The sequence below is a fragment of the Octopus sinensis genome, linkage group LG12 (genome assembly GCF_006345805.1).
Source record: "Octopus sinensis linkage group LG12, ASM634580v1, whole genome shotgun sequence".
Taxonomy (NCBI): domain Eukaryota; kingdom Metazoa; phylum Mollusca; class Cephalopoda; order Octopoda; family Octopodidae; genus Octopus; species Octopus sinensis.
This window is the reverse complement of record NC_043008.1, coordinates 67238950-67247361: the sequence shown is the minus strand read 5'-3', so window position 1 is coordinate 67247361 and position 8412 is coordinate 67238950.

Here is an 8412-nt window from a genome sequence, read left to right as displayed (position 1 = left end):
AAGTTGTAAGGTAGATCAGTTGTCTTTTTTTTTTTTTAGTGTTTTATCTTTTCTTTTCTTGTTCTTTATCACTTCAATGGGAAACCAATAGCGATTACGGTGGCGGAGGTAAAGAATGCGCACACCCACCCGTTTTTGGCCTAACCCTAACCGCCGAAAACGAGTGATGTGCGTATTCTTGAACTTCGCCGATTACGGTTAGGCTATTGCTGCTATACTGGGAACCTGGCTGCCATAGGGTTAAGTTAAAGAACTTTATGTGTGAGATAAGAGGACAACGGAAAGTAGGTTCCCCTCCCCCCTCAAATTTCTTTCTCCCCCTTTTACAGTAATTGTGACATGTCATCTATTGCCTACGTCACTTTTGAGGTTTTGGGTGGAGTTTAGAACCGAGAGACCCATCACACCCCACACACATCCTCTCTCTCCGTCTTTGTGATGCTGCTGCTGTTTTTCTCCATTTTCTCAGCATTGTTGCTTATTTAGCATTTTTGAGCAAGTTAACAGGAAAATCAGCACTTTTTCATTATTTAGCACTTTTAGCAGAATACACATGTGCACAACTTGTAAGGAATTTTGAAATAATATTTCATCCAAATTTAAGCTAATAAAAATATTTTGTAACTTTATAACTGGAAGTATTTAGTGTCAAAAGTCCTAAATATTTCCAGTTATAAAGTTACAAAATGTTTTCATTAAGTTTAAATTTGGATGAAATATTATTTCAAAATTCCTTACAAATCAATTACATTGGCCCCAGTGATCAACTGTACTTATTTTTTTTGACTGTGAAAGGATGAAAGGCTGAGTGGACCTTGGCAGAACTTAAACTCAGAATGTCAAGATGAACGAAATGCCACTAAGCATTTTGCCTGGCATGTTAACATTCTGCCAGCTCGCTGCCTTAATAATAATACTAATGATGATAATAATAATAATAATAAATGCCCTGATGCAATACCAGTCAATGGCTCTCATAGCTTCTGATCTTAAATGATTGGAAGTGTTATCATGTACATTGTCTTGGTATAAAAGATGGGCTACAGCAAATATTCTGCTCAATACCACAGATTGCTTGTCAGTTGCTTGACCTTAACCAGTTGAGCATGTCCCTTAGTGGCTGACAGTATGTGCATCTCTAATAAGCAGAAGTAGTGGGGGAGCATCATTGCCATGTGTTGAGAGGAATTCTTTGGAGTTTGGATAATTCACCTTTTGTAACATAGGTGTTTTGTTCAACATCCTTAAACGACCTGTATTCAGGAACCATTTGAGCAGGACGAGCCACTCGACCTGAAGAAAAATCTAATGGGGCCCCACCTGCAAGGTGCTAAACTTGACCTAATATTGAACAAATTTGGGGACAAATTTATTTTATTCCAAAGTTGTTACTGGAGGAAATCCCTTTATAGATATTGGCAACATTTGCTCTTAATCTTTTAATGTTCTGAAATACAAATGTTTTGATAGAAAGTCTATTCAGTAGCACAAATATTTTAACAAACCCAAATTGAGAAATAAGATGGAATTTCTCACTCTGTGAAATGTGGTCTATAACAACCTGACAGATGCTGCCAAGATTGTTTACTTAAAGTAAAATTAGTACAATAGTTACCACTTTGTAACACCATAAATACTGAAAACTTATATTTGTTGGAAGTGGATTAAGATATGTTAGCAAAGTTCATATATATTTTTCTTTTTGTTGTTTAATAAACTAGCATTATTTTTTCTGAATATTCTGTTTAGCATTCTTTTGCAGAAAGTCTAGCTTAAAACTGCAATTTTCCTTAGCAACACTACTTCCCAGATGTGTTATTACTTAGTAACTTGTTCTCTCCATTTTGGTGTGGAAGTTGCTGCTTTTAAACTTGGATTTTAAGTCTTATATTATGCGCCATTCTTTTTAATGATTTTCAAATTTTTGTTTTGTACACTAGATTCAGAATCTGTCATGATCCTTCAAATTTTTTTTATAAACATTATGAAAAACTGTTTTGTTTTTTTTTAACAATAGGCACAGGTGTGGTTGTGTGGTAAGAAGCTTACTTCCCAACCACATGGTTCTTGGTTCAGTTCCACTGCATGACACCTTGGGCTTCTTCTATAGCCTTGGGCTGACTAAAGCCTTGTGAGTAGATTTGGTAGAGGGAAACTGAAAGAAACCTTTTGTTCATAACATATCTGTGTATGTGTGTGTCTTTGTGTCTGTATTTGTTCCCCACAACTGGTTGACAACTGGTGTTGGTGTGTTTACATCCCTTTAACTAAGCAGTTCAGCAAAAGAGACTGATAGAATGTGTACCAGGCTTAAAAACAAAACTAAGTGCTGGGGTCGATTTGTTCAACTAAAAATTCTTCAAGGTGGTGCCCCAGCATGGCCACAGTCTAATCACTGAAACAAGTAAAAGATAAAAGATTATAGTAAAGGAATCTTGATCCAGTCTTTTGTATATCTATAGGAATAAAGAACATGAATTTCAAAATAATGAAAGCCATTTGTATTCCATAAAAGAAAGAATTAGTATTGCACTGTTTCACTTTGTGAACATTAACAAATAGGATAAAAATGGAACTACAAACAAAACATGTTTGTACATTTTGAATGGACATGAAACATGTTTAGATACAAAAAGGGGATAATTTTTATATTCATAAATATATTTTATTTAAAAAATGACATGCAGCTTTAAATCCTGTCTAATCAACTCTGGATTAACTCTTTAGTGTTTGCATTATTCCACCAAAATTAATGCTTTTTTATCCACATTGTTTTGAATGAATCGTGCATTATCTTGTAGCTATGAGATTTTAATGAAGTAGCTGTTAATTTTTAAAACGATATTGTAGGGTTGGTGTGAGAGACCAGATCTGGCCAGTTTGAACATAAAACAGGCAGAATTACTTTTGGCTGGATATGGCCGGTTTAAATGCTAAAGGGTTAATAAAGAAAAGAAAATGTCACTGGCAGATTCTGAAAATTTACCAAAAATATAAAAATCCCAAAATTATTATTTTTTTATATAGGCATAATAAAATGTTTGATTGTGGAAGATGGATTTGAAAATCTATGCATTAAGGAATGTGTTTGGATGTTAGCTAGGGTAGGCTTCATGCCCTTTGACTAGGATGGTCTTCTCTGCTATTGAAACCATATCCTTCCAACCCATTGCTACATATTCATGTGCACGAGATATTGTGTGTGTGTGTGTGTGTATATATATATATATATATATATATTGTGTGTATGTATCATTATCATCATTGTTTAACATCTACTTTCTATGCTGGCATGAGTTGGATGGTTTGACTGAGAGCTGGCAAACCAGACGGTTCCAATCTGATCTGGCAAAGTTGCTACAGCTGGATGCCCTTCCTAAAGGCCAACCACTCAGCTCTCAATAATTTTGTGTTGAAGATGTAACCTCTCTCTGAAGTTGTTTTAACATCTTTTAAAACAAAAAATGACTCATTGGATAGAGTAATCCCAGTACACTAACTTAAAAAGAAGAAAAAAGAGAGAGACAGAGACTGGATTGTCAGAGGGGCTTTCTTTTTTTTTTATCATAGACCTGTTCAGTCAGGTCTGACAGCAGCAAAATAATTACATTGTATGTTTTGAATATTCAAACGTAAATGGATTATAATTTGTTGTTTGGGGAGAGTTGTTTTATGAAGTAAATCTGTGCTAAAATTTGTGAAAGATTTCAAATTACTGACATCATTATCATCATCATTTAATATCTGTTTTCCATAGTGGCATGTGTTGGACAATTTGACCAGAGCTGGTGAGCAGGAGAGCTGCACCAGGTTCTAAGTTGGCTTGGTGTCTGTGGCTGGAGGCTCTTCCTAATGCCAACCACTTTAGAGAGTGTGCTGGGTGCTTTTTACATGGCACCAGCAGATGTGTTTTAACAACTGATGGAAGAAGGATTGTAGTTGTTCAGTTCAAGGTCAGCTTTTTTTATGTAGAATTATGGCTAAAAGTATTTTAAGCACCACACTCAGGCAGAATGGTATATATTTCTATATTATCCAATAGGTGTAGTATTTTATGACTGCCAAGTGAGATTTATGGGAGATTTGGCTGTTGTTTCTTGCACCAATTAAGTAACCCTTTTGTTACCATATTTCTGTTGAAACACACTTCTTTTGTTTCAATTGACTTTTACAATAATGAAAAATTTAGTAAAATAACTTTATCTGAATTGAGTTTGTGTTTAAATTAACAGGAAATTTTGATGTTAAGTTTTAATTTAGGTCATTTTAAAACTGGAAGTTTGCAGCATAGAACCAGAACAATCTTAGGCAGATTGATATCAGAAGTGTTTAATTCTGCTGGTTAAAACCATTATGCCTTTTCCCTACTGATATATTCGTATCCACCCCAGCTGCTATCAAAGAAAATTTTGATCTATCTATATTAGAAATCAATAATATACAGTATTATTTTTTATTAACGAGAACATGGTTTTTTTTCTTTTCTTTTTTTTTAACAGTTCCAGATGAGTTTAAATGTGATTCTCCTAATTATAAATTAAGATGTTTCTATAATAAGAATTCCGTCTATTAACTTTCCAGCAACACAACAATGTCCAGTTGTTAAGTTACAGGTCAGTTCTAATTGAGCGGCCATGACCACATCATTGTGTTATCTAAGACTATGTTGTATGTTGTGTCCTTCCTGTTTTAAGACGATAGGGCAAGATTTGACTACTGTTTTAGCAGGCCAAGCAGCCTCATAGAAGCTCTCACATTATCTCTGTCCACTTGTTGCTGTTTTTTTAGCTTCAGATCAGCTCTGACTAAGCTGACATATAGTCAAAGGAGTTCAAACTATGATCATCTAAGCTACAGTGATCAGTGTGACTCCTTTTTTTTTTTTTTAACACAGTGGGATTTGAGGAAGACTTGGCATCTATTTCTAGCTTGTGGAGATTTCTTCATTGACTGTTTTAAGTTTTGATTAGTGCCCTTGCCTTTCATTCTTTCAGGGTCGAGTACTAGAATTGGTGTAATAGATTAGTCCTCTTCCCCAAAATTTCAGGCTTTGTGCCTATAATAGAAAGAAGAAAAAATTCTTGAAAGGCAAACTCTGATTTCTATGAATTTGATAATTTAAACAAATTGTTTTCATCTTGAGGGCAACTCTGATCAGACATCCATCTAGTTGTGTCCATTGTGAATCAAAATCTGTTCAGTTTCCAAAATATCTGATTAAAGAAATGCATACAAGTCATTGAAAACTGACAATAATTAGATATAAAATAGTGGTGAGGAGTGGAATTAGTTAATCTTTTAGCATTCAGATTATTCTGTCAATATAATACTCATTTATTCACATTGTTTTGAATTAATCATGCATTACCTTTTAGCTTCATGATTTCAATGGTGTGTTTGTATATTTTTAGAATTACATTGTAGGGTAGGTGTGACAGGTTGGATCTGGTCAGTTTTAACATAAAACTGGTAGAATATTTGGGCTGGATATGGATGGATTAAATGCTAGAAGATTAAGAAATTTGTGTGTTGTTTGTGTATGTTGTTGTCATCAACATCAGTTCAGCCTAAGTCATGAAGACATATACAGAGACATTTTATACTCTGTTCTTTCTTTTCGAAGATAGTCGAATGTAATTTTAGAGAGATATGACTATCATATGATGATGGTTATCATCGTTTTCTCATCCACTTTTTCTTGCCTGCATGCGTTAGACAGAATTTGTTGAGGTAGATGTTCTATGATCAGATGCCCTTCCTGCTGCCAATCCCCACTGTTTCCAAGTAAGGTAATACTTCCCTGTTGGCTGGATATGTTTCTTCACAAATGATTGGAAAGTGAGAGTAGTGACCTTCATGAGGCAGTATGGTGAGTGACATTGCTGTTTACTTTGCAAGTTGTGAAATTTGTGTTTTTGTGATCACATGTATGCTGTAGTCTGTGATTTCATCACGGACAGGAACAAAGAGTCAATGTGAAATTTTGCATTAAACTAGGGAAGTTGAGTATGCTTCAATGAGGCAATGGGTTGTACACAATGTTTTGAATGGCTCGGGTACTTCAAAAGCAGAAGAACATCCCTAGAAGATGATGAGTGATCTGGAAGATCTGCGTCACTCCTGGAAATGTGGAGAAAATTCATTAGCTTGTGCATGAGGATTGTTGGAGGACAATCAGTGATGTTTTGAAGTGTTTCAAGGAAGACATTCAGCAAAGTGACTGAATCTGTGAAGCGTGAAGAATTGTATTCTTCATGACAACCAAAGCACCCTATCACTGAGCTCTCCTCACTCATGAGTCTCTCACCAAAAACATGGTGTCGCTTCTGCACCCGTCCTATTACCCAAATTTAGCACCTGTGGATTTCCGTCTTTTCCCTAAGATGAAAATGCAGCTCAAAGGTCTCCGTTTTAACACCATTGTTAAAAGACGAAGAACAAATTGCAGAAGTTCCTTGACTTGCTCACGGAAAATGACTTCCACGCCTGATTCCAAAAGTGGCAGGAATGCTGGGACTGGTGTATTGCTGCTATGCAAGGTGACTATTTTGAAGGAGATGATATTAAAACTTAGCTAAATAAATTTTTTTTTTAAGCATAACTATTCTGGTAACTTTTTGATACTACCTTGTGTGTGTATATATATGTATATATATATATATATATATATATATCATCATCATCATCATCATCATCATCATTTAACGTCCGTTTTCCGCGCTAGCACGGGTTGGACGGTTTCGACCGGGGTCTGGGGAGCTCGGGACTGCCCCAGGCTCCAGTCTAGTCTGGCAGTGTTTCTACAGCTGGATGCCCTTCCTAACGCCAACCACTCCGCGAGTGTAGTGGGTGTTTTTTACGTGCCACCTGCACAGGTGCCAGAGGGGTCTGGCATCGGCCACGTTCGGATGGTGCTTTTTATGGGGGGGGGGTGCAGAAATATAGGGGAGCACCAGTGGGAGGGATGGTTCAGAGGACAGGTACTAGGCAAGTAGAACGTAGGATACCGAGAGAGGGGTAATGCATGGTGAAATAGCGTATTGAAGAGGGGGCTTCAAATAGTAGACACCTATAATGGTGGTGGGGGGGTGCAGAAATATAGGGGAGCCAGTGGGAGGGGTGGTTCAGAGGACAGGTTCAAGGCAAGTAGAACGTAGGATATCGAGAGAGGGGTAATGCATGGTGAAATAGCGTATTGAAGAGGGGGGTTCAAAGAGTAGACACCTATAATGGTGGTGGGGGGGTGCAGAAATATAGGGGAGCACCAGTGGGAGGGGTGGTTCAGAGGACAGGTTCTAGGCAAGTAGAACGTAGGATATCGAGAGAGGGGTAATGCATGGTGAAATAGCGTATTGAAGAGGGGGGTTCAAAGAGTAGACACCTATAATGGTGGTGGGAGAAACGACATCCGGTATAGTTGGAGCAAAATAGAGATATTCGGTATTGGTGGTGGGGTGGGTAGGGCAGGCGCGGCGTGAAGAATCGGCAGCCAATTTCTATCAGCCCTGTAAGGGAGAATAGATCTTAAATATCTATAACGATAACTAGTGAATTATACAGAATATGCAAAAACGGGCGAGGCTGAAATAGTAACAGAGTGGCGTCTAGGGGGATCAGAATAATAATAATAATTAATAAATAATAATATAATAATAATAGAAATACGGGATGAATTAAAGTTCAAGGATTTCTTATCTTGGGATCACTTCGTTTACGGACAGTCTTGGCAAAAGGAATTCGGAATCAAGAATGAGGCAGGTTACTAGCTTAAGTATGCATAGGAGTCCAGACAGACAATGTAAAAGAGGGGGAGAGAAGGGCGCGAAGAATCGGCAGCCAATTTCTATCAGCCTGTAAGGGAGAATAGATCTTAAATATCTATAACGATAACTAGTGAATATACAGAATATGCAAAAACGAGGCGAGGCTGAAATAGTAAACAGAGTGGCGTCTAGGGGGATCATAATAATAATTAATAAATAATAATAATAATAATAATAGAAATACGGGATGAATTAAAGTTCAAGGATTTCTTATCTTGGGATCACTTCGTTTACGGACAGTCTTGGCAAAAGGAATTCGGAATCAAGAATGAGGCAGGTTACTAGCTTAATATATATATATATATATATACATACATACACACACACATACATATATATATATATATATATATATATATATATATACATACACACACACACATACATATATATATATATACACATACATACATACATACACACACAACAAAGTAAGTTTCTCTGTTTTTATTTACCAAATCCTCTTTCAAGACTTTCATCTGCCCAGTATTGTAGTAGAAGGCATTCACTGAAGATGCCCTACAGTGGGATTGAAGTCAAAACCATGCAGTTGGGAAACAAACTTCTCAACCACACAGACACACCAGAG